This window comes from Rutidosis leptorrhynchoides, chromosome 9, assembly GCF_046630445.1.
Source record: "Rutidosis leptorrhynchoides isolate AG116_Rl617_1_P2 chromosome 9, CSIRO_AGI_Rlap_v1, whole genome shotgun sequence".
Taxonomy (NCBI): Eukaryota; Viridiplantae; Streptophyta; class Magnoliopsida; order Asterales; family Asteraceae; genus Rutidosis; species Rutidosis leptorrhynchoides.
The window spans coordinates 84,565,995-84,593,161 of NC_092341.1; the positions used below are offsets into that span (position 1 = coordinate 84,565,995).

Here is a 27,167-nt window from a genome sequence, read left to right on the forward strand (position 1 = left end):
AAATATTTACAAAAATATACGTCCCTCTTTTTGGTTAAAGTAATTTCGGCTATATTACCTAGTTTTACTCCTGAAGAATTTCTGAAATATTTTGGATTGATTGATTAAAGATATTTATACCTTATGAATAAACGGTAAATTTCGCAGTGATGAATTAAATTTTTGTATGATATCGATAATTTTGGTTTCGCATACCTAATTTTATTGAATATCAATTTAATACTTTATAGCGAACGATTCAGCGTTTATTATCAAAAGGTTAAAAGCAATAAATAAAAACAAATAAAAACTGTACATACTTACCTGTGAGAAAGAATTGACCTGCTTTAGCCGACTCATAGGAGAGTCGTTCGATTTGGTTCTCCATAGCTACATAAGCGTAACCTCGAATTTTCAATAACTTTTCTTCTAAACATATGAACGGTCCTTCTCTGCATAGAGTAACGAACTCAGTATTGGAATGTGTTTGATTGTTCGAACATTTCCCTTCGTGTGACCATTTTCCGCATTTATGACATCTTTCAAGGTGTCGTGCTCTTCTTTTTGCTGCGGATTTTGATTTTCCTTCACCAAAATGTGTCTTATGATGATCTTTCCTGAGTTCTTTCCTCACTTCGTCCATTTTGCCTCTTATGAATGATACCAGTTCACTCGGGAAGGTGTTATTATTACGTTTAGTAATCATAGCTTGTAGTAGTAGACCATGGGTCAGATCAAAGGAATTCTTCATCTCGTAAAACCTAAAAAAAATAAAAATTCAGAATGGAGGGAGAAGACTAGTTCTTTAGGGTCTGCTAGGGAAAGACAAATCGGATTCCATTCTCGAGAACTATACGAAAACAGAACATCTAACTCTAACAGAAATTCATATTACCCTTAAAAAATTCGAATCTTTCCACACTTAGTTAGCTGTGGTGTCGAAATTATGATTAACTTCATCTTCAACTTCCATTGGATTATCTATGTAATGTTTAACTCTGTGACCATTAACCTTAAATTCAATCCCATTTGAATTTATTAACTCTACTGTTCCGTACGGGAAAACTCTTTTGATTATGAATGGTCCAGACCATCTTGATTTCAATTTTCCAGGAAATAGCTTGAATCGTGAATTGAAAAGAAGAACTCTGTCTCCTTCCTTAAATTCCTTTGAACTTCTGATTCTTTTATCATGCCATTTCTTTATTCTTTCCTTATAGATTAACGAATTTTCGTATGCTTCATGTCTTAATTCTTCTAATTCGTTTAGTTGACTTAACCGTAGACGTCCAGCTTCATGCAAATCAAGATTACATACTGGAAGGTGACATGCTTTTCCGTAAATGAGTTTAAAAGGTGTGGTTCCAATTGGAGTTTTGTATGCTGTTCTAAAAGCCCAGAATGCATCCTCCAATTTCATGGACCATTCCTTCGGATTTGATCCTACAGTTTTCTCTAGAATATGTTTTAATGCCCGATTGGTATTTTCAACTTGTCTACTTGTTTGTGGATGATAAGCGGTTGAGATTTTATGAGTTACTCCATATCTTTTGAGAATTTCTCAAGTTGATTATTACAAAAATAAGTACCCCGATCACTTATTAAAGCTTTCGGTGTTCCGAACCTAGCAAAAAGGCGTTTTAAGAAGTTGACTACAACTCATGCATAGTTAGTTGGGAGAGCTTGTGCTTCCGCCCATTTAGATACATAATCAATGGCAACGAGAATGTAGAGATTATTATGAGATTTTAGAAATGGACCCATAAAGTCAATACCCCAAACGTCAAATACTTCACATACTTGAATGACATTTTGTGGCATTTCATCACGTTGACTTATTTTTTCGGCCCTTTGACAAGCATAACAGGATTTACAAAGAAGGTGTGCGTCTTTGAAAATTGTAGGCCAATAGAATCCAGCGTCATAGACTTTTCTTGCTGTGAGTTGAGGCCCATAATGCCTTCTTGTTGGTCCTGTGTGACAATGGTTTAATATTTGACTAGCTTCATCCCCGAATACGCATCGGCGTATTATTCCATCCCCGAATACGCATCGGCGTTTTATATCACTAAAGAATTTCTTTTGTTTTTGGTACGACAACCCTTTTTCGAGGAATTCACATACTAAGTAGTTTGCATAGTCTGCAAACCATGGGATTTCATTATAATCGATCTTCAAAAGATATTCATCAGGAAAGTTGTCTTGTATGGCCGATTCGTTTAGAACTTCTAATTCAGGATTTTCAAGGCGAGAAAGATGATCAGCGGCGATATTTTCTGATCCCTTTTTGTCTCGGATTTCAATATCAAATTCTTGTAACAGTAAGATCCAACGGATTAATCGTGGTTTGACATCTTGTTTTAAAAATAGGTATCTAAGAGCAGAATGGTCGGTATAGACCACCGTTTTAGCTAGAATGAGGTATGAACGAAATTTGTCAAAAGCAAAGACAATAGCAAGGAGTTCTTTTTCAGTAGTTGTGTAATTTTTTTGTGCTCCTTGTAGCGTCTTACTAGCGTAATAAATAGGTTGAAATTGTTTTTCAATACTTTGTCCTAAAACGCCTCCCATAGCAAAATCACTTGCATCGCACATGAGTTCAAATGGTATATTCCAATTTGGAGTTATCATGATCGGCGCATTAGTGAGTTTTTCTTTAAGAATATTAAAAGATTTGATGAATTCTTCTGAAAAGAAAAATGGAGCATCTTTTTCTAGGAGTTTATTCATAGGAGTCGCAATTTTAGAAAAATCTTTTATGAAACGTCGGTAAAAACCGGCATGCCCTAGAAAACTCCTAACTCCTCTAACGTTGGTGGGATGTGGAAGTTTAGCAATTACATTTACTTTAGCTCTATCTACTTCAATTCCTTCCTTTGAAATTTTATGACCAAGAACGATGCCTTCTTTAACCATGAAATGACATTTCTCCCAATTAAGTACTATATTTGATTACTCTCATCTAATAAGCATTCGTTCAAGATTAACAAGACATGTTTCAAAAGTATCATCGAAGACTGAAAAGTCATCCATGAAAACTTCCATGCATTCTTCTATCATATCGTGAAAAATCGCCATCATGCACCTTTGAAAGGTTGCAGGGGCGTTGCAAAGTCTAAATGGCATGCCTTTGTAAGCAAATGTACCATAAGGGCACGTGAAGATGGTTTTCTCTTGGTCCTCGGGTGCGATTGGAATTTGAAAGTATCCGGAGAAACCGTCAAGAAAATAATAGTAACTATTCCCAGCTAACCTTTCCAACATTTGATCAATGAAAGGTAAGGGAAAGTGATCTTTTCTGGTGGCGTCATTTAATTTTTTATAATCAATACAGACGCACCATCCTGTTACAGTCCTAGTAGGAATAAGCTCATCTTTTTCATTTGTGATGACAGTCATACCACCCTTCTTAGGTACACATTGAACTGGGCTAACCCATGGACTATCAGAGATTGGATAAATTAAACCTGCATCTAGCAGTTTAATAATTTCGTTCTTAACAACATCTTGCATATTAGGATTTAGTCTTCGTTGGCGTTGCACATATGTTTTATGACCTTCTTCCATAAGGATTTTATGTGTGCAATACGAAGGACTTATTCCTTTAATGTCATGAATTTTCCATGTAATAGCTGGTTTGTGAGCTTTTAGCACAGAAATGAGTCAAGATTTTTCATTTTTCGTAAGAGAAGACGATATTATTACAAGTAATTCAGATTCACCATGTAAATAAGCATATTCCAAATGGTTTGGAAGTGGCTTTAACTCTAATATCGGTGGTTCTTCTATCGATGATTTATATCGATATCTGTCTTCCTCTTTCATCATTTGAAGTTCTTCTATTGCTGGTTCGTATTCATTAGCCATAAGTGTAGCTAACATTTCAGCTTCATCAATTGGTTCAGTTCCTTCTCCTAAAGAACACTCTCCTGTTCCTTGTAATTCTGGAAATTCTTTTAACAATTCTGCATGTGAATCTATAGTTTGAATATAATAACATGTATCATCTACAGATTGTGGTTGTTGCATGGCTCTATCCACAGAAAAGGTAACACTCTTGTTCTCTATACTTAGGGTCAGTTTCTTACCGAACACGTCTATTATTGCTTTAGCCGTGTTTAAGAATGGTCTTCCTAATATAAGAGGAACTCGAGAATCTTCTTCCATGTCCAGAATAACATAGTCTACTGAAAATACTAAAGTACCAACTTTAACTAGCATGTTCTCCATTAACCCCCTAGGATATTCTACTGATCGATCGGCTAGTTGTATGCTTATTCGTGTTGGTTTCAATTCTCCAAGGTCTAGTTTAGCGTATAGTGAATACGAAATTAAATTTATACTAGCACCTAAGTCTGCCAATGCTTTTATTGAAATAAGACTACCCAGAAAACATGAAATTGTGAAACTTCCTGGATCAGGGAGTTTTTCTGGTAGCTTATTTAACGACACTGCAGAACAATTAGCATTCATTGTAACAGCCGAGAGTTCTTCCATTTTCTTTCTATTTGTGATTAGATCTTTTAAGAATTTAGCATATCTTGGCATTCCTGAAATCACATCAATGAAAGGAAGATTGACATTTATTTGTTTAAACATATCCAAGAATTTGGATTACTCGGCTTCAAGTCTTTCTTTTCTCATTTTACTCGGGTAAGGAAGCGGTGGTTGGTATGGTTTAACATAAGGCTTTGCCTTAACTGTGTTATCTTCATTAACCTTTTCAATTACCGGTTCTGTTTCCTTCTCTTGCTCAGGCTGTGGTGCTTTTGGAGTAGGAATAGAGTCATTAGAAATTACAGGTATTTCAGGGGATTTAAGTGTAATACCACTTCTTGTGGTAATGGCTTTAGCTGTTTCATTTCGGGGGTTAGCATTTGTATCGCTAGGTAGACTCCTCGGTTTCCTTTCACATATTAATCTTGCTAGGTTACTCACATCTTGTTCCAGATTTTGGATTGAAGCTTGTTGATTTCTAAATGCTTGAGCATTTTGTTCATTAGTTTGTTTCTGAGATGTGAAAAATTGCGTTTGAAATTCAACTAGCTTCGACATCATATCTTCTAAATTTGGCTTTTTATTAACGGTTTGTGGTGGTTTAATTGAAAAATAGGTCTTTGCTGGTTTAAGTATTATTGGATACTTGTTGATTGCTAGGACCTTGTTGGTTGTTGTATGGAACATTTCGGTTATAATTCTGATTTTGATTGTAGTTTGGTCTTGGCGGTTGATAATTATTTTGATAATTATTTCCAGGCCTTTGGTTTATGTATGAAACATTCTCTCTTTGTTCCATTGTTTGTTCAATACTGAGACAATCTTTTGTCAAATGTGGTCCTCCACACTGCTCACAACTAATTCGTATTGCGTGAATATCCTTAGTCATCTTTTCCTTTCGTCTCTCGAAAGCATCTAACTTTGCGGAAATGGAATCAAAGTCATGGCTAGAATCGGCTCTAGCCGCTTTAGATGATCTAACGATGTCTTTTTCTTGATGCCACTCATGTGAGTGAGAGGCTGTGTTATCAATAATTTTGTAAGCTTCAATTGCGGTTTTCTTCATAATGGAACCACCAGCTGCTATGTCGATGTCTTTTCGTGTAGTAATGTCGCATCCTTGGTAGAATATTTGTACTATTTGATAAGTGTCTAAACCATGTTGAGGACATCCTCTCAAAAAATTTCCGAATCTTGTCCACGCTTCATATAAAGTTTCATTTGGCTTTTGTGTGAATGTAACAATTTCTCCTTGAAGTCTCACGGCTTTAGATGCCGGAAAGAATCTTTTAAGAAATTTCTCAACTAAAACATCCCATGTATCAATCGCCCCTTCAGGTAACGATTCTAACCAATCTTTGGCTTCTCCCTTTAAAGTCCAGGGAAATAACATGAGATAGATCTGTTCATTCTTAACTTCTCTGATCTTCAATAGAGTACAAATCCTATTAATGGTTCGAAGATGTTCGTTTGAATCTTCCTTCGGCGTACCACTAAATTGGCATTGATTAGTTACCATGTGTAGGATTTGTCCTTTGATTTCATAATCTGGCGCATTAATGTCTAGTTGAGTAATGACATGACCTTGGCCAGTGCGTGTAGCCCTCATTCGGTCTTCCATACTTAGAGGTTCCTGATTTTCCATGATTGAGTTTGTTGAATCAGAATCACTAGAGAATTCTGATTTAATAGTTTCTTCCTCGACAATCTCTAGATGAGTTATTTGTGGTTCAGGAGGAATGATTAGTGGTTCAGGATCTCTGAATTATCCTTGAATATCCTCCGGGTTCTCAATTGTGAGGTCGGGTTCAAAAAATGGATTATCGGAAATTTGAATTGGAGTACTTGGTCGACTAGATGACGATTCTAAAGAAAAATCAACGGCGTCAATGTTGGCTAGATGTCTTGATCGAGTTACAGGTGGTGAACGTATGAGAGGTGGTGAACGTTTTGCTCGGTGCATTCACTGAATATCCTATTAGTTATAAAAATAAAAATTATATAAGTTATCAAATTAATAGACTTTTCTGATTTTGCCCACGTTTCGAATAGCCAATAGATGCAACAGGTAGCCAGGACCCTTTAAATCGGAAGCCCACAACTCGCCACTAACAAATCCAATTATTACTACGAACCAGAAAATTTTGGATGTCTATCAATTTAACCGCTTAAAATAATTTTTTTGTCGAAATTTTGAAGATAAAATATATGTCCTAAAAACTAGAGCGTCGAGAAATAAGAGGAAGAAAAAGAGTGTGTCGAAAAACGTCGAAAAATAAAAGGTCAAAAAATAATAAAATGAAAGTAAAGCGTCGAAACTTAAAAGTCTAAAAACTAAATATTAAAACTTGCGTCTAAAGGTATTAAAGCTTAAAAGGAATTCTATATCCAAAACGGTAATAACTTAATTAGGCACTAAAATCTCTTTAAAACTAAACGATAAGCGACGTCGTAAAATTCTAAAGCGCCTAAATCTTAATCTAAGGAAAAAGCACTCAAGGGATTTTACTGCAAAGCCTAAAAATCTAGGAATATAAAGATAACTACGACAAAAACTAAGTTTAAAACTAATTACGAACAATAAGTATACAAATTACGATTAAACGATAAAAAATATACAATTTATAAAAAGAAACACAAATTGATAAAATTACATATTTTTATAAAAATATTATTTTTATATTATAAAAATATTATTCTATATATTTAATAATAATAATAACAATTAATATTACAAATTATAAATAAAACTAAATTAAAATTAATAATATTTAAATTAAAACCCTAAATTAATTAAGTAATAATTATATTAAAAACGTAACCCTAATTCTGCTGTCTAAGGTACCGGACCTGTCAAATCAATCCATGCGATCGCATGGATTGAGTGTATGATTTTCATGCGGTCGCATGGGGACGGATACCAGGCCAGATATTTGGGCTTCTACAGTACGGCCCGATTACTTTTAATTTATTTATATTTTTTTTCTTTGAGTTTAACTTATATAAAATATAAATATAAACTTATTAGTTTTATATAAAAAAAATATTACTTATTAGTTTTATAACTCTAAAATATAAACTTTTTAATTTAAATAATTAAAAATATAGAAATATATTTTTCTTTTTTTTATGTTTTTATATTTTTGTTTTTAATATTTAAAACTTATGTAAATATATTTTTACAAAAATAGCTTAAAAACTAAAAAAAAAAAATTTATAGCGTTTTGCTTTGGGCGTTGTTGAGTTCCCCGGCAGCGGCGCCAAAAATACTTGATGTGTGCGAGGTGTAGTACGTAATACTATTAATTTTACTACGAAATACTATTAAATACGATACAATTTTACACAAGTTATTTATTTATTTATTGAATGGATATACCTAAACCTTGCTACAACACTTATAGTCAGTGTACCTAATCGTAGAGTAGTGTAGTTTTTAGTAAGTCCAGTTTATTCCACAGGGATACAGCTGAGTTTAACGCTATATTTATTTTAAACTATATATATATATATATATATATATATATATATATAAGTACTATTATTATTATTATAAAAGGGGGTTTTTTACCGTTTAATGACCGGTTTGTCGATTTTAAGATTTAAATCACAGTTAAAACCTAATGTAAAATATTAAATATAAATACAACTTAATTTAAAGCGTAAAGTAAATGACGATAAATAAAAATGCGATAAATAAAAGTGCAGTAATTTAAAGTACGATAAATAAAATGACGATAAATAAAAGTACGATGAGATAAATTAAAGGAATTATGCTTATTTAAACTTCTGTAATCATGATGTTTGACGTGTTGATTTTAATTTATTACCATGGGTTAATTGTCCTTTATCCAAGATTATTCGATACGTCCATCTGGTTTTTGTCCATAACAGTCCATCGGTCATAAATATAAAGTGCGAGTGTCCTCGTCAAATTACCCTTATACCCGAAGTCAAATATTCCAACTAATTAGGACTTAAACTGTAATAAGGTTTTAATACATTGTTAATGATTACACCAGGTTATCGACTGTGTGCAATCCAAGGTTTTAATACTTTATTAACAATTACACCAAGTGTCCTTGTATGTAATCCACCCCTGTCTTAATGAGTCCATTGACTATTAATCCATTCCCGTGTCCGGTTAAATGAACGATTATTAGTATTTATAAATATCCCGCCCATCGTGTCCGATCGAGTGTATGTGGTTATTTATAGATACGTCAAATTGTAAATCTCTATATTAAATTAACGAACTATCATTCAGTTAAACAAATATAAAGCCCATTAATAGCCCATAGTCCAATTTCCACAAGTGTCGGTCTTTTGTCCAAACCCCAATTATGGTTCAAAGCCCAATAACCCCGTCTTAATATTTAGTCCAACATCACGATTACTTCGGCTTAAATAAACATAATAATAATTTAGCTATGGGACATTAATTTAAAAAGGTTGAACATAACTTACAATGAGTATTAATCGCGTAGTGTTACACGGACAGAATTTCGACTTACAAACTTAAAACATTTGCCACTATAACCTTATTATTATTAACTTAATATTAAAACTAAAATTAAAATATAAATATAAATATATATTGAGAGAATGAGAGAGATCAGTGAATGAAGGTGTAAATAACTCGTCGCCCAAACTTGCAATTTATAGCACTTGGCCACAACTTTGAGGCCATGCGATCGCATGGGATATGTGCCTTCTGGCCATGCGATCACATGGAGGCCTAGGACAGCTCACATCCTTTTGTTTTCTTGTTTGCCGACAATTTTTAATAATATAATATAATATATATAATTTTATATAATTATATATATAGTGTATTATATTCATGTGCATAGTTGACTTGTATTTTCAGTTCTGTTGAGTCGCTCGTTGATAGTTGGTTCATGTCCCGGTTCGGATTTTCGAACGTCCTTTCGTACTATTTAATATCTTGTACTTTGCATTTTGCGGCTTGTAGTCTTGTAATTTCTAAACGTTTCTCATCAATAATTTGAACCACTTGGATTGTACTTTGTACTTTTTAGCTTTTTGGTCGTTTGCGTCTTCAAATCGTCGAATCTATCTTTTGTCTTCACCTTTTATTATTTAAACGAATATCACTTGTAAATAGAACAATTGCAACTAAAAGCTTGCCTTTCTTGAAGGATAATGCTATGAAATATATGTTCATTTTTAGCATTATCAAAGATCCAATGGATTAATCTTGGTTTGGCATCTTGTTTTGAAAATAGGTATCTAAGAGCAGAATGATCGGTATAGACCACCGTTTTAGCTAGAACGAGATATGAACGAAATTTGTTAAAAGCAAAGACAATAGCAAGGAGTTCTTTTTCAGTAATTGTGTAATTCGTTTGTGCTCCTTGTAACGTCTTACTAGCGTAATAGATAGGTTGAAATCATTTTTCAATTCTTTGACCTAAAACAGCTCCTATTGCAAAATAACTTGCATCGCACATGAGTTCAAATGGTAGATTCTAATTTGGATTTATCATGATCGACGCATTAGCGAGTTTTTCTTTAAGAATATTAAAAGATTTGATGCATTCATCTGAAAAGATAAATGGGGCATCTTTTTTAAGGAGTTTATTCATAGGAGTGGCAATTTTAGAAAAGTCTTTTATGAAATGCCGGTAAAAACCAGCATGCCCTAGAAAACTCCTAACTCCTCTAACATTGGTGGGATGTGGAAGTTTAGCAATTACATCTACTTTAGCTCTATCCACTTCAATTCCTTCCTTTGAAATTTTATGACCAAGAACGATGCCTTCTTTAACCATGAAATGGCATTGCTCCCAATTAAGAACTAGATTTGATTGTTCGCATCTAATAAGCATTCGTTCAAGATTAACTAAACATGTTTCAAAAGTATCACCGAAGACTGAAAAGTCATCCGTGAAAACTTCCATGCATTCTTCTATCATGTCGTGAAAAATCGCCATCATGCACCTTTGAAAAGTTGCAGGGGCGTTGCAAAGTCCAAATGGCATGCGTTTGTAAGCAAAAGTACCATAAGGGCACGTGAAGGTGGTTTTCTCTTGGTCCTCGGGTGCGATTGGAATTTAAAATTATCCGGAGAAACCGTCAAGAAAACAATAGTAACTGTTCCTAGCTAACCTTTTCAACATTTGATCAATGAAAGGTAAGGGAAAGTGATCTTTTCTGGTGGCATCATTTAATTTTCTATAATCAATACAAACACGCCATCCTGTTACAGTCCTAGTAGGAATAACCTCATCTTTTTCATTTGTGATGACAGTCATGCCACCCTTCTTGGGCACACATTGAACTGGGCTTACCCATGGACTATCAGAGATTGGATAAATTAAACCTGCATCTAGCAGTTTAATAATTTCTTTCTTAACAACATCTTGCATATTAGGATTTAGTCTTCGTTGGCGTTGCACAAATGTTTTATGACCTTCTTCCATAAGGATTTTATGTGTGCAATACGAATGACTTATGCCTTTAATGTCATGAATCTTCCATGCAATAGCTGGTTTATGATCTTTTAGCACAGAAATGAGTTGAGATTTTTCATTTTTCGTAAGAGAAGACGAGATTATTACAAGTAATTCAGATTCACCATGTAAATAAGCGTATTCCAAATGGTTTGGAAGTGGCTTTAACTCTAATATCGGTGGTTCTTCTATCGATGATTTGTATCGATATCTGTCTTTCTCTTTCAGCATTTGAAGTTCTTCTGTTGTTGGTTCGTATTCATTGGCCATGAGTGTGGCTAACATTTCAGCTTTATCAATTACTTCAGTTCTTTCTCCTAAAGAACATTCTCCTATTCCTTGTAATTCTGGAAATTCTTGTAATAATTCTGCTTGTGAATCTATAGTTTGAATATAATAACACGTATCATCTACAGATTGTGGTTGTTGCATGGATTTATCTACTGAAAAGGTAACACTCTCGTCCTCTATACTTAGGGTCAGTTTCATACCAAACACGTCTATTATTGCTTTAGCCGTGTTTAAGAATGGTCTTCTTAATATAAGAGGAACTCGAGAATCTTCTTCCATGTCCAGAATAACAAAATCTACTGGAAATACTAAAGTACCAACTTTAACTAGCATGTTCTCCATTATCCCTCTAGGATATTTTACTGATCGGTCTGCTAGTTGTATGCTTATTCTTATTGGTTTCAATTCTCTGAGGTCTAGTTTAGTGTATATTGAATACGGCATTAAATTTATACTAGCACCTAAGTCTGCCAATGCTTCTATTGAACTAAGACTACCCAGAAAACATGGAATTGTGAAACTTCCTGGATCTGATAATTTTTCTGGTAGCTTATTTAACAACACTGCAGAACAATTAGCATTCATTGTAACAGCCGAGAGTTCTTCCATTTTTTTTCTATTTGTGATTAGATCTTTCAGTAATTTAGCATATCTTGGCATTCCTGAAATTACATCAAGACTTTCTTTTCTCATTTTACTCGGCTTCAAGTCTTTCTTTTCTCATTTTACTAGGGTAAGGAAGTGGTGGTTGTTATGGTTTAACATAAGGCTTTGCCTTAGCTGTGTTATCTTCATTAACCTTTTCAACTACCGACTCTGTTTCCTTCTCTTGCTCAGGCTGTGGTGCCTGTGTTGTAGGAATAGAGTCATCAGAAATTACAGACATTTCAGGTGGTTTAAGTGTAATACCACTTCTTATGGTAATGGCTTTAGTTGTTTCATTTCTGGGGTTACCATTTGTATCTCTAGGTAGACTCCCCAGTTTTCTTTCACCTATCAACCTTGCTAGGTTGCTCACTTCTTGTTTCAGATTTTGTATAGAAGCTTGTTGATTTCTAAATGCTTGAGCATTTTGTTCATTAGTTTGTTTCTGAGATGTGAAAAACTGCGTTTGAGATTCGACTAGCTTCGACATCATATCTTCTAAATTTGGCTTTTTATCATTGGTTTGTGGTGGTTTATTTAGAAAAATAGGTCTTTGGTCGTTGTAAGTATTATTAGATACTTGTTGATTGCTAGGACCTTGTTGGTTGTTGTATGGAACTTTTCAGTTATAATTCTGATTTTGATTGTAGTTTGGTCTTGGCGGTTGATAATTATTTTGATAATTATTTCCAGGCCTTTGATTCATGTATGAAAATTCTCTCTTTGTTCCATTGTTTGTTCAATACTGAGACAATCTTTTGTCAAATGTGGTCCTCCACACTGCTCACAACTAATTCGTATTGCGTGAATATCCTTAGTCATCTTTTCCATTCATCTCTCGAAAGCATCTAACTTTGCGGAAATGGAATCAAAGTCATGGCTAGAATCGGCTCTAGCCGCTTTAGATGAACGAATAATATCTTTTTCTTGATGCCACTCATGTGAGTGAGAGGCTGTGTTATCAATAATTTTGTGAGCTTCAGTTGCGGTTTTCTTCATAATGGAACCACCAGCTACTGTGTCGATGTATTTTCGTGTAGCAACATCACATCCTTGGTAGAATATTTGTACTATTTGATAAGTGTCTAAACCATGCTGAGGATATCCTCTCAACAACTTTCCAAATCTTGTCCACGCCTCATATAGAGTTTCATTTGGCTTTTGCGTGAACGTAACAATTTCTCCTTGAAGTCTCACGGCTTTAGATGCCGGAAAGAATCTTTTAAGAAATTTCTCAACTAAAACATCCCATGTATCAATCGCCCCTTCAGGTAATGATTCTAACCAATCTTTAACTTCTCCCTTTAAAGTCCAGGGAAATAACATGAGATAGATCTGTTCATCCTCAACTTCTCTGATTTTGAATAGAGTACAAATCCTATTAAAGGTTTGAAGATGTTCGTTTGGATCTTCTTTTGGCGTACCACTAAATTGGCATTGATTAGTTACCATGTGTAGGATTTGTCCTTTGATTTCATAATCTGGTGCATTAATGTCTGGTTGAGTAATGGCATGACCTTGACCTGTGCGTGTGGCTCTCATTCGGTCTTCCATACTTAGTGGTTCCTGATTTTCCATGATTGAATTTGTTGAATCTGAATCACTAGAGGATTCTGATTTAATGGTTTCTTCCTCGACAATCTCTGGATGAGTAATTTGTGGTTCAGGAGAAATGATTAGTGGTTCAGGGTCTCTGAATTGTCCTTGAATATCCTTCGGGTTCTCAATTGCGAGGTCGGGTTCAAAAAATGGATTATCAGAAATTTGAATTGGAGTACTCGGTCGACTAGATGATGATACTAAAGAAAAATCAACGGCGACAATATTGGCTAGATGTCTTGATCGAGTTACAGGTGGTGAACGTATGAAAGGTGGTAAACGTTTTGCTCGGTACATTCACAGAATATCCTATTGGTTATAAAGATAAAAATTATATAAGTTATCAAATTAATAGACTTTTCTAATTTTTTTAACGTTTCGAATAGCCAATAGATGCAGCAGGTAGTCAGGACCCTTTAAATCGGAAGCCCACAACTCGCCACTAACAAATCCAACTATTACTACGAACCAGAAAATTTTGGATGTCTATCAATTTAACCGCTTAAAATAATTTTTCGTTGAAATTGAAAGAAAAATCTATGTCCTAAAAACTAGAGCGTAGAAATGAGAAAGAAAAAGCGCGTCGATAAATAAGGAGTCGAAAAACAAACGTCGTATAATAAAAATCGAAAAATAAACTAAAACTTATAAATTAAAATTTTACGTCTAAAACTTAGCGTCTAAAAACTTAAAACTTAAAAGTAGCAACTAAAGTCTTAAATCTAGAGGCACTAAAAATGTAATTCTAAAAGAAAAATCGGCAATTACTTAGTAAGGCACTAAAATATATAAACTGCGTCGCAAAATTTTAAAGCGCCTAAATCTTAATCTAAAGAAAAAACACTTAAGGGATTTTACGGCAAAACCTAAAAATCTAGAAATATAAAAATTCTACGGCAAGAACTAAGTTTAAAATTAATTACGAACGAAAAAAATATACAAACTACGAAATAGACGATTAAAATATACAATTTATAAAAAGAGACAAAAAAATGATAAAATTACTTATTTTTATAAAAATATTATTTTTATATTATTATTTTATAAAAATATTAATCTATATAATTAATAAGAATATTAAAACTTAATATTACTAATTAATTAATACAAACTAGAATTAAAAATTAATTAATAACTTTAAACCCTAATTAGGTTAAATTATAATAATAATTAAAAATCTACTCTGTATTAAATGCAGTCCGAGGTTTTGGGCGTGTCAGACATCACCATGCGGTCGCATGGGTTTATAACTGCATTCTCATGCGATCGCATGAGAATCGGGTTCAGAATGAGTGCAGGTTAAAAATTGCATGTTCAGCGTGTTTTTTATTTCAAAAATGTATTTAATATATAATTTTTACAAAATTAATATATAAGTGATATTTAAAATTATATTTTTAAGAACTGAAAAAAAATAATTTTATACTTTATATAAATTATATAAAATATATTTTCTTTTTATTTAAACACTTAAAAATATAGAAATATATTTTTCTTTTTTTTTGTTTTGTATTTTTGATATTCAAAACTTATATAAAAATATTTTTACAAAAATAACTAAAAACTAATTTTTTTTATAGCGTTTCGCTTTCGTTCCCCGGCAGCGGCGCCAAAAATACTTGATGTGTGCGAGGGGTAGTACGAAATAGATTATATTTTACTACGAAATACTATTAAATACAATACAATTTTACACAAGTTATCTATTTATTTATTGAATGGATATACCTAAACCTTGCTACAACACTTATAGGCAGTGTACGTAATCGTAGAGTAGTGTAGTTTTTAGTATGTCCGGTTCGTTCCACAGGGATCTGCTGAGTTTAACGCTATATTTGTGTGTGTGTGTGTGTATATATATATATATATATATATATATATATATATATATATATATATATAAGTAGTATTATTATTATTATAAAAAGGGGGTTTTACCGTTTAATGACCGGTTTGTCGATTTTAAGTCCTAATGAAAAATATTAAAATTTAAAGCATAAAGTAAATGACGATAAATAAAAGTGCGATAATTAAAAGTACGATAATTTAGAATGACGGTAAATAAAATGACGATAAATAAAAGTACGATGAGATATAAATTAAGAGAATTATGCTTATTTAAACTTCCGTAATCATGATGTTTGACGTTTTGATTTTAATTTATTACCATGAGTTAATTGTCCTTTGTCCTGGATTATTCGATATGTCCATCTGGTTTTGTCCATAATAGTCCATCGGTCATAATTATAAAGTGCGAAAGTCTTCGTCAAATTACCCTTATACCCGAAGTCAAATATTCCAACTAATTGGGGACTTAAACAGTAACAACGTCTTAATACTTTGTTTAATGAATACACTAGGTTATCGACTGCGTGTAATCCAAGGTTTTAATACTTTGTTAGCAATTACACCAATTACCCTTGAATGTAATCCACCCCTGTTTTAATGAGTCCAGTGACTATTAATCCATCCCCTTGTCCGGTAAAATGAATAATTATTAGTATTTATAAATATCCCGCCCACCGTACCCAGTCAAGCGTATGTGGTTATATATAAATACGACAAATTATAAATCTCTATAGTAAATCAACGAGATATCATTTAATTAATATAAAGCCCATTAATAGCCCATAATCCAATTTCCACAAGTGTCGGTCTTTTGTCCAAACTCCAATTATGGTCCAAAGTCCAATAACCCAGTCTTAATATTTAGTCCAACATCACGATTACTTTGGCTTAAATAAACATAATAATAACTTAGCTGCGAGACATTAATTTAAAAAGTTTGAACATAACTTACAATGAGTATTAATAGCGTAGTGTTACACTGACAGAGTTTCGACTTACAAACTTAAAACATTCGCTACTATAACCTTATTATTATTAACTTAATATTAAAATTATAATTATAAAATATAAATATATATATATATATATATATATATATATATATATATATATATATATATATATATATATATATATATATATATATATATATATATATATATATATTTGAGAGAGAGCAGAGAGTAAGATTGAATAAGATGTACATAATTCATCGAGCAAACTGCCTTTTTATAGAACCTGGCCTGCTACAGTGATCCATGAGATCGCATGGGAATAAGGCTTCCAGGCCATGCGATCGCATGACAGCCATTTCCTGTTCCAAATGATTCCAAAACGTGAGCTGCTGCGAATTATATTTTATATAATATAATATATATAATTTTATATAATTATATATATATATATATATATATATATATATATATATATATATTATATTCATGTGCATAGTAGACTTGTAATTTTAGCTCCGTTGAGTCGCGCGTTGATAGTTGGCCCAGGTCTCGGTTCCGGATTTTCGAACGTCCTTTCGTACGATTTAATATCTTGTACTTTGCGTTTTGCGACTTGTACTCTTGTAATTTTTAGACGTTTCTCATCAATAAATTGAACCACTTGGATTGTACTTTGTACTTTTTAGCGTTTTGGTCGTTTGCGTCTTCAAATCGTCAAATCTGTCTTTTGTCTTTACCTTTTATTATTTAAACGAATATCACTTGTAAATAGAACAATTGCAACTAAAAACTTGTATTTCTTGAAGGATAATGCTATGAAATATGTGTTCGTTTTTAGCATTATCATACAGAAATAAGAACAATCCACAACACAAGAATTTAACGTGGAAACTCCAAAACAGGAGAAAAAAACCACGGGCCTCCAAAGAGAGAAATACACTATATCACAAATTGTTACAATGCCATAGACAACTCTCTTAGGCCAACTACACTCTCCAAAGTATTTAACTAATACAACTCTCAAACAAGGGTAAGAAAGAAAGAAATAATCAAATACTTAAAGTGTATTGATTGGTGCAAGTTGGAATGATGCCTATGACCTCATTTTATAATCAAGTCATCAACCTCCAACTTCTTCCTCCCAGCGATGTGGGATAACATCTCTCACAAAGTAACCATATCAATTTTTCTATAAAAAAACAATACCAACAGACAATAATTACAATGGCCTAACAACTATATGTTCTATTTATATAGAATTTATATTAATTTTGAAAAGTTAAAGTTCATTCAATGCTTTTTCAAGTGCTTCATTCTATAGAATTTATATCAAGTACTTCAGGAGTACAAGTTAGCTTTTTCAAAAAAAAAAAATTTCTAAAGTAGTTTCAGATTATTTAGGAGAACTAAATCGTCATTACATAACCTGCTTTCAACTGTTCCTCTGGAGGAAACTCGGACCAATCCGAATGAATGACTGATAAAACCCCCTCTCCGCTACCCCCAAACGCAATGTGTGAAAGACGATGTTGGATGGATTTCAAAGTCAGTGGAAAATCTTGTGTGCAATGTTGTCTCCGGAGTCGAACTCCGGACCTCTAACAAAAAGTGTATTGAACTATTAATTGAGCTACAACACATGTAAACTTTTTCCATTTCTAATATACACGTGACGTGCAATTATAAATTACATACTTTGAAAGTATCCTAATTATAATTTTGTGCCACATACACATCATGCAAACTCTTGCATCACCACATAGTAAATGTCATTAAACCCGAAGTCTACACCTATCGATCATAAGGTCCAAATTCATAGCTTGATTAATCTGAATACTCTACATTAAACATTCATTGCATCTAGACCAATATAAACTTAAATTATTTAGTTTATGGGGGTTTAAAACTGCAAACTTAAAAGATCATACAAATATCGATATGCTTAACAATATTGTTAATAATTGGCAACTGTTATAATTCAGTAGGCTTATAACTACCTTTAGTGGTTTGATTCTTGATGTTATAATTCAGTAGGCTTATAACTACCTTTAGTGATTTGATTCTTGATTAAGAATACTAATAATGAAGTGTAAGAACAAAGATGATAATGGAGAGAAAGAAAGAAACACTTTGTAAGTGTGAGAAATGGTGCAAGTTTAATGCTTGCATTCATGGCTATTTATAGCAAAAATATCACAAGTTTAGGTAATACAATAATATTACTTTTGTGTATCAATAATTGACTATCCATTTATATATATATATTTATATATTATAACACTCCTCCTTGGATATCAATTTTGTTTGTTGAAGATCAACTGTAAGTTACTGCCTCGTTAAAAACCTTGCTAAAGAAAACCCAGTGGGAAAAACTTTAGCTAAGGGAAAAAGAGTGCAGCATGGAGTTGACTCCCCTTCAAGTAGACATCGCTTCGGTTGTTACATCTTTTGAACATGTCTCATGCCAATGTTATGAACGTGTGTTCTGAAAATAGCAGTTGAAAGTGCTTTCGTGAAAAGATCAGCAGAGTTTTTGCTGGATTGAACATATCTCATTTCAATCTCGTTGTCCTTAATGAGATTTTGAGTGTATGAGAAGAATCTAGGAGGTATGTGTTTGGTTCGGTCACTTTTGATATACCCTTCTTTCATCTGTGCTATGCAAGCTGCATTATCTTCATAGATAATTGTTGGACTTTTATCGCGTTCTAGTCCACAAGAATTAGTAATGATTTGTGTCATTGATCTCAACCAAAAACATTCCCGAGTAGCTTCATGTAATGCAATCACTTCGGCATGATTTGATGATGTAGCAACAAGTGTTTGTTTTTTAGAACGCCATGATATTGCAGTACCTCCATTTAGGAATACATATCCAGTTTGAGATTTAGCTTTATGTGGATCAGATAAATAACCTGCATTAGCATAACCAACCAAATCTTGTTTTGATTCGTTAGAATAAAATAATCCTAAATCAGTAGTTCCTCGAAGGTATCGAAATATGTGTTTGATCCCATTCCAGTGTCTTTTGGTAGGAGCAGAGCTGAACCTTGCCAACAAATTAACTGCAAAAGAAATGTCAGGTCTTGTACAATTTGTAAGATACATAAGAGCTCCAATTGCACTAAGATATGGTACTTCTGGTCCAAGAATATCTTCATGATCTTCACATGGACGAAATGGATCAGTTTCAACATTGAGTGATCTAACAACCATAGGAGTACTTAATGGTTTTGCCTTGTTCATATTGAAACGTTTCAAAATCTTTTCAGTATATGTTGTTTGATGTACAAGTAAACCATTAGGCATATGCTCAATTTGTAAACCAAGACAATACTTGGTTTTTCCGAGATCTTTCATTTCAAATTCTTTCTTTAGAAGTTGAATGGCTTCATAGATCTCTTTATTTGTACCTATGATGTTAAGATCATCAACATAAACAGCTATGATCACATATCCGGATGTTGTTTTCTTAATGAAAACACAAGGGCAAGTAAGGTTATTTGTATACCCTTTGCTTATCAAGTAATCACTTAATCGGTTATACCACATACGTCCCGATTGTTTTAACCCATATAAAGATCTTTGTAATTTAATTGAATACATTTCTTTGGGTTTTGCATTTGATGCTTCCGGTACCTTAAATCCTTCAGGTATCTTCATATATATATCACTATCAAGTGATCCATATAGGTAAGCAGTCACAACATCCATGAGATGCATTTCTAAATTTTTAGAAACTGTCAGGCTGATTAAGTACCTAAAAGTAATTGCATCCATAACAGGGGAATAAGTTTCTTCATAATCAATTCCCGGTCTTTGAGAAAAACCTTGAGCTACAAGTCTAGCTTTATACCTTGTAACTTCATTTTTCTCATTTCTTTTTCGGACAAAAATCCATCTGTATCCTACAGGTTTCACATCTTTAGGAGTGAGAATGATGGATCCGAAAACTTTTCTTTTATTGAGTGATTCTAATTCAGCTCGTATTGCTTCTTTCCATTGAGCCCAATCATGTCTATTTTGACATTCAACCATAGATGTTGGTTCTGGATCATCATCATTATTCATGATGTCATATGCAACATTAAATGAAAATTTCTCATCAAGATTTTTCATTTCATTTCGGTTCCATAATATTTTTGAATATGCATAATTGATTGCAATTTCTGTATTGACATCATCAATCTCCTCTGCAGTAGAAGTACTGATTTGTGGTTCTTCTTGAACACTTTCTTTTACTTCATTATCAGCTGATTTTCTTTTTCGAGGATTTTTATCCTTTGAACCAATTGGTCTTCCACGTTTCTGACGTGGCAAAGATTCATGAGTGACGTTATTGCCAGCTTTTGGAATTTCAATTCGAGCTAGAGTATTTACTGCTGGTATATATGATTTTGTCACCGTTTTTGTATCTGTAAATGCATCAGGCAATTGATTTGCAAGTTCTTGTATATGCATTATCTTTTGAACTTCTGTCTCGCATTCTTTTGTGCGAGGATCAAGATACTTTAATTGAGGTTCACACCATGAAACATCATTTTCTTTATTTTTCATTTCTCCCCCTAATCTAGGGAACAATGTTTCATTAAAATGACAATCAGCAAAACGTGCTGTAAAAACGTCACCTGTCATAGGTTCAATATACCATAATATTGAAGATGTTTCATATCCAACATATATTCCCAACCTCCTTTGAGGACCCATTTTTGTACGTTGTGGTGTCGCAATTAGAACATACACTGTACAACCAAATGTTCTAAGATGGGAAATATTTGGCTCTTGACCAAAAGCAAGTTGTAGGGGGGAATATTTATGACTTGCACTTGGTCTGATGCGAATCAATGCAGCAGCATGTAAAATTGCATGACCCCATATAGATACAGGGAGTTTTGTTCTCATTATCAATGGTCTAGCGATTAACTGTAAACGTTTAATCAATGACTCGGCTAAACCATTTTGTGTATGCACATGAGCAACAGAATGTTCAACAACAATTCCTATAGACATGCAATAGTCATTAAATGCTTGAGATGTAAATTCACCAGCATTATCAAGTCTCACCCTTTTAATGGTGTAATCAGGAAAATGAGCTCTCAATTTAATAATTTGGGCAAGAAATTTTGCAAATGCCACATTACGGCTTGATAACAGACAAACATGAGACCATCTACTAGATGCGTCTATTAGAACCATGAAATATCTAAATGGTCCACATGGTGGATGAATTGGTCCACATATATCACCTTGAATTCTTTCAAGAAACATTGGTGATTCTTTCTCAACCTTAAGTGGTGAGGGTCTAGTTATCAATTTTTCAAGAGAGCAAGATGTACATGGAACCATTGTATCATGATGGATTTTTCTATCCTTTAGTGGATGTCCATGAGTACATTCAATAATCCTTTTCATCATTGTTGATCCTGGATGGCCTAATCTGTTATGCCATAAACTGAATACACCAGGATCAATATATTTTTCGTTAACTACCATATATATTTCTGGTACATTTATATGTGTATAATGTAATCCAGAACTAAGTCTTGGCAGTTTTTCAACCACATGACTCTTGTCAGTGATACTTAAATATTTCTCATTTTCTGTTGTCACTGACTGATAATCATACCCGTTAAGGTATATGTCGGAGAAACTCAATAAATTTCTGCTTGACTTGGGAGAAAATAAGGCATCATTTATTAAAAAATTTGTACCATTTGGTAGTATGAAATTTGCCTTTCCTATCCCTTTTATCAAGTTAGCAGGTCCTGGTATTGTATGTATAGTTCCTTCCGTTGGTTTTAGATCAATAAAATATTTCTCGGATTTAAGTATAGTGTGTGTAGTTCCACTGTCTGCTATACAGAGATCTCCACCACTTGATTGATGTTGTATTCCAGCAAAATTCATATTGAACTTCATATATAAGAAATAAATAGTGAGTACATTAATATTACACAATATTTTAAACGCAAATAGATAGTACTGAAACATTTAGCAAACATAATGACAAAGACAGACGATATTAAATCGTTTATTTTTCGAAAGACACGCAACTTAAACATTCAAGAAATCTTCATATAAATCAGATGGTTTCTCAGTGACTGTTGGATCGACGTTATCCACAAAGTTTACTTCCTTTTCTTTATCTTTCAGCGAATCCTGATACATCTTAACAAGATGTTTAGATGTTCGGCAAGTATTAGCCTAGTGGCCCATTCTACCACATCTGTAGCAAGATTCTTCAGAATTTTTAGAAGAATTTTCTTCAACATCTTGTTTAGTGGGCTTGTTTTGTGGTTGATATTTATATTTTCGTGGATTATTATTTCTTTGACCACCACGGCCGCGACCGCGACCACGTCCTCGCCCATTACCATTACCATAAGGATGGTTTCTACCATAGTTATGGCTTTTGGCATGATGATGGTGATGGTTATTATAACCACGACCTTGCCCGCGTCCTTGTCCCTGTTTATAATTATTTGCAGTATTTGCTTCAGGGATTGCAAGTGTACCAGTAGGACGGGATTGCTGATTTTTCATTAATAGCACATCATTTTGCTCTGCAACTAAGAGATATGAATTAAGTTCAGGATATGTTTTGAACTTTAGCATTCTCAAACTTCTTTGCACTGTGATGTTTGCAGCATTCATTGTGGAGAAAGTTTTCTCCATCATGTCTGCATCACTTATTTCATGTCCACAGAATTTAAGTTGTGAACATGTATTATACAGAGCTGAGCTATATTCATTTACTTTCTTAAAGTCTTGGAACCTTAATGTTCTCCATTGTTCCATAGCAGCTGGAAGTAAAATTTCTCTTTGATTATTGAATCTGCTTTTGAGACCTTCCCATAAAACATGGGGATCTTCTACAGTCACATAATTATTTTGTAAGTATTCATCAATATGTTGATGAATAAAGCAACATGCCGTTGCTTGTTCTTTTTCAGAACAAGTGTTGTTTTCATTTATGGCTTCAAGAATGCCCATTGATTTAAGATGCATTTTTACTTTTATAACCCATGGCATGTAGTTGTTTTCAGTTGATTCTAAAGGAGTAAATTTAAGCTTTTCCAGATTCGACATTTTCTATTAAAACAAACAACATGATAAATTATAGTCACTTTATATTCATAAGTATATAAACATTAAACATAAATTTAATATAACATAAATGATAAGTAGGTGACAGTGTCGACCATATGTAAGCAATCATTAATAAATGTTATATAACATAAATATAAATATTAGTAAACATAAATGATAATTAGGCGACAGTGTCGGTCATATAAATGTTAGATAATAGAAATATAAATGTTAGTAACATAAATGATAATTAGACTTCAGTGTCGACCATATATTATTCAGGTGGTATAACCGACCATATATCATTTAGGTGGCAGAGCCAACCATAATTAGTATTAAGATTATCGTGCTGATAACGTGTTATAATTCAGTAGGCTTATAACTACCTTTAGTGGTTTGATTCTTGATGTTATAATTCAGTAGGCTTATAACTACCTTTAGTGATTTGATTCTTGATTAAGAATACTAATAATGAAGTGTAAGAACAAAGATGATAATGGAGAGAAAGAAAGAAACACTTTGTAAGTGTGAGAAATGATGCAAGTTTAATGCTTGCATTCATGGCTATTTATAGCAAAAATATCACAAGTTTAGGTAATACAATAATATTACTTTTGTGTATCAATAATTGACTATCCATTTATATATATATATATATATATATATATATATATATATATATATATATATATATATATATATTATAACAGCAACCATATTATCTAGACTTTTTGCTGCACCAAATCTTGAGCTAGCCTGGCAACCTCCTCATCCCCGACAACCATTTGCTCCGCTGTATTGCTCTTTTAAACTTACTAATAAATAATAGATAATAAATACATACAATCCACAAAACCACCTCTTATTTCAATAGAGTCACCTAAATTAAACCCTGTATATTTAATATTGCTCTGCCATGCCCATCGTTCTCTCGCGGAGCCGAAAAAATGCTTATTTTGAATCGTCTAGAGACCTCTTATAAATTTTCTGGTCGAAAATCGTTCAGACTTGGTCATGTTAATACTCAATCTGTCTCAATTTAAGCTATAGCATTTTTTTTTTAGGTTGTCTCAATTATTGTCTAATTTCATAAATAGATATAAAATATATAATAGGGTAATATATCTATAAATGGGTATGTATATATCCATGTAGAATATACTGTAGAAAGTTTGTAAAGTTGATTTAAATTAAATATAATTAAGTAATTACATGCTCAAAAGTAATTACATGGCTGGCTTGGACCCCTGCTCCCGATGTTCAATACTCTCTTGCCGAAGCTGGCTGAATTTTCGTACACGTTGGTTTCGATCAAGTCTAGAATTGGCTTGAGATGGTAAGGTCTAAATCCCATAAAAAAAAAAAAAAATACTTTTTCATTGGTAAATATTTAAAGGGCTATCCCGATTAAATATATTCTTAGAACACGTAATTTTATTTTTCAAGGTGCTGGAACATTCGATGAATCATGCCGTCCTTTATTGCGCAATTCACTCGTATCGGTTCTATGGAATGAATATTAACGTCTCGTAATTTTGGAGGTTAATTAGTCCAACCACAATATGGGCCATTTGGTTGGAGAATAACAAAGCAATCTTCATATAACAAATTTTTTTGTTTGCCTATTATCATTCGAAGTACTAAGATGAAGACTTTCCTATTGGCAAGTAACTCCAAGATATGTTCAAGTCATCAATACTATGTTTGGGATAGTAATCCTTGAGTTCTCGTTCGTTTGGCTTAATTCGGTCATTTTTTCGTTTTGTAAATGTGTTAAAACTTGGTTTGTATGACTGTATTCCTTATGTTTTTGTAAGTATGAGTTTTCGTCATTTTAATAAAGGTCTCTGTTTTCATATATTATTCCTTTTCGAAAAAAAAAGACACTTTTGATAATCTCGATGATTCATAGCTCATCTTAAATATAGTTTTGCGTAGTAGACTAATAACGCTTTCACATTTCAAAGTATCATATGTGGGAAAATTAAACATCGGGGTGTGTTTTGCACAATTTTCTAAAGATTAGGGTTATTTCTGATGTTCACCGACAAAAATAGACACATAACTTCTTGGTATATAAATTCAACGTACGAAGAATAAATGTCCACCGTACACCACCCACTCACAGGTGAACTGACGAAATAGATATAGACCGTAGGATGTGTCTCAATCGTTGGAATCTAAATCTTTCAATCACGCCGCATTATCCCCTCATGTTCCGTGTTGACTCTTCTTGACTTTCTTTAGAGTGGAAATAAAATTAAAATATTTAATTTAATAATAATAATCATCATATCATAATAATAATAATAATAATAATAATAATAATAATAATAGTCTATACTTACTATATATAATAACAAATACAAAAATAGGTCATCTTATCTAATAACAATTAATCTTAGCCTTTCATTTCTAATTAACCTTTAAATCTAGACCATTAAAATCTTCACATCATGATTATGACCTCATAATCTTCAAGTTTAACAATATTAAGACTAAAATACCCTTAGACATTAGAAAAAAGACGGGAAGAAAAATAGAAAACAAGGTTCTTCAATATTCAATTTAGGGTTTCACAAATTCACTTAGCTTTCTTCCAAAATGCTCGCCACTAATCATGAAACCGAATCCAAACTATATGCAAGTAGTTCAATCAGATGTAATTAGGGTACGCAAGCGATCACCGGTATAATCGAATTTCTATTCTTCCTCACGATTTCTTACCAAAAGCAATCGGGGTTCGCAAAAAATGTTCACGTATCGAGATGAAGCTTGGTAAAAGAAGAGCTATTCTACGATCTAATGGTTCGTTATCTTTTTATTTTGGATCTGTTTATGCGTTTTTTATTTTGATGTTGTTGAATTATTTAGTGATTAGCTGGGTACTATGATTTACGGATTCTATCGACCATTTGTCGAATTTGATGATTTTTAAGCTATAGTCTATTTCTATCTCCGGAGCCCACCAACTGTTCAATGAAATCCTTCAAAGAAAAAGTTGTGTTATGAACCATTATCCTTCTAACCTGATCGATGAAGATATTTATTGAGTGTAGTCTTCATCTTGGAGTTATAATTCAATAATTCTTTACTTTTGCTTAATATTTAAATTTCATTGTTTTTTTTCGTTTACGTTGTTGGTAATGGGGCAGTCGTTATGGTAATGGGTCACCATTTGATAGTTTCTGCTAAATATATCTACTTGATAAGTGAGCATGTTTGATGTTAGATAGAAAAAATTCACGAGTTCTCATCACGGCTATAAGTTAATATGCTATACACGGCTATAGGTTAGTTGTTAATCGCTAAAACCGCTCCGTAACTAATGATTTTATTATACTTGAAGATAGATTTTGGTCTAACAAAACTAAAGATCTTAAATAATATTATGTTCAAATATAGGAGAAAAGGAGGAGTTTATGCTGAAATTTTCTTAGATTTTATCTTTTTCTTGAATTTGATCATTAACTATGCAGGTTTGTACGATGGAGGTATGTGGAAGCTAAGAGTTGTGCTTCAAGATGCATATCCTTATAAATCTCCAAGTATCAGTTTTTAATAAAATCTATCACCCATATGTGGATGAAATGCGAGTTTAAGTGTATGATCTTGAACTCATTAGCTAGAAAAAAAATCGCAAATAAGTTTTATACCATCACATATTTCTCATAAGTTTTAATTGTCTGGGTTGGTTCAGTTTTCTTGGATGTGATCAATCAGACTTATTGAATGTGTTTAAGGTGATCATTCCACAACTTTTGTTGTACCTAAACGCTTCATAACC

General features: G+C 32.9%; 1 non-coding gene across 1 annotated transcript; it reads left to right on the top strand.

Annotated features, from left to right (window-relative positions):
- The first annotated feature begins 5,630 nt into the window (after positions 1-5,630).
- LOC139869696 (small nucleolar RNA R71) lies at positions 5,631-5,737 on the top strand. The gene has a single exon (XR_011766278.1). It is a non-coding gene; the product is annotated as a small nucleolar RNA R71 (small nucleolar RNA).
- The last annotated feature ends 21,430 nt before the right edge of the window (positions 5,738-27,167 follow it).